Source organism: Sinocyclocheilus rhinocerous, unplaced genomic scaffold (genome assembly GCF_001515625.1).
Source record: "Sinocyclocheilus rhinocerous isolate Xijiao unplaced genomic scaffold, SAMN03320098_v1.1 scaffold567, whole genome shotgun sequence".
Taxonomy (NCBI): domain Eukaryota; kingdom Metazoa; phylum Chordata; class Actinopteri; order Cypriniformes; family Cyprinidae; genus Sinocyclocheilus; species Sinocyclocheilus rhinocerous.
In genome coordinates this window covers 677,582-678,964 of record NW_015649134.1, presented here as the reverse complement: position 1 = coordinate 678,964, position 1,383 = coordinate 677,582, and positions in this window count along the sequence as shown.

Sequence of the window (1,383 nt, the reverse complement as noted above, 5' to 3'; positions counted from 1 at the left end):
TGCAACTCAGGTCCCCGCATCTCGTGCTTTTCCCCCCGTTTTTAATGACCCCTTTTTTTTTTTTTAAGTGGCCTCCAGCTCCCATAGCAGACACTAACCCGGAAGCCGATTTAAACGTCAGGCTGCCTCTGCTGACAATTGCTGCCCATGCACCTCTTCCTCATAGCGCCCTACTTCATTCTAAATCACGTTGTCTTCCAGATCAAGTTCCGGCTCCCCTCGTGCTTCAAGACGCAGCAGGCCGTCAGCAAGCCTGGGCCGCGGCCCAGACTCGGCAGCTGCTTACGCTTGCAACATATGCCCTCACATCTCAGTCTTTCCTCCTGTTACTTGTAATCCTTTTTCCTTTTCAGTGGCCTTCAGCTCCTATAGCACACACTAGCGTGAGGCTGCCTCTGCTACCGGTGCAGGCTGCACAGGCTCTACAGGATGTCACAAACCCCACTCTCTTCCCGTGGCCTACAGCAGCTGAAGGAAGCGTGAGACTGCCTCCGCTTGCAACTCAGGCTCACACATCTCGTGCTTTTCCTCCCGTTTCTAATGACCCCTTTTTTTCTTTTCAGTGGCCTCCAGCTACCCATAGCAGACACCAACCCGGAAGCCGATTTAAACGTCATTCTCGCAGAAATTCAGAGCACTGGGTCCGGAGGCGGACCCCTCGCCAACCCCAGTACCTCACTATTCGCAACTCGTATTCCCAAAACACATCCCTTAAAACCTCCTCAATGCGTCACTTGGTTCGATCCTCCAAGCAGTTTCACCCAGAACCATCCAATCTTATCTAACTGCTTGGAGATGATTTAAAGCTTTCCACCTCTCTTACAACCTGCCATTTCCCGATTTTTCCCTCCTCTCAATCACATCTTTTGTTTCCTACCTTAACACCTGTAAGAACCTCCAAGCCCGGTCAATCAAAGGTTATCTAAGCGGCATCCAATTTTTTTCACAAATTAATCTACGGCACCCCCTCTCCTGAAATAAACAATTCTCAAACATCTCTTTTTGATCAAAGGAATTCAGTGCTCTCATCCTCCAAGCCCGGACGCTAGACAGCCGATAACTTTCAACATTTTCTAAATGTATCCACATTCTCCGCACAGGGTACCACTCACTTCATAACACTCGTAGACTCGACGCGATGTTCATACTGGCTTTTTGTGGTTTCCCGAGATGCTTGGAATTCACAATAACTTCTATTCAACCCCAAACTCCATCCAACCGTCTCCGACCTTTCCGTGCTCGACAGTGCAACTATCTTCTATTTCATCAAACAAAGTAAATCAGATCAGGAAAAAGAGGTCACCACGTCTAAATTTTTTAACCTCCCGTCACCAATCCAACCGTATCAGGCCCTTTTTCTTGCCTACAATTCAGAAGCTCTCA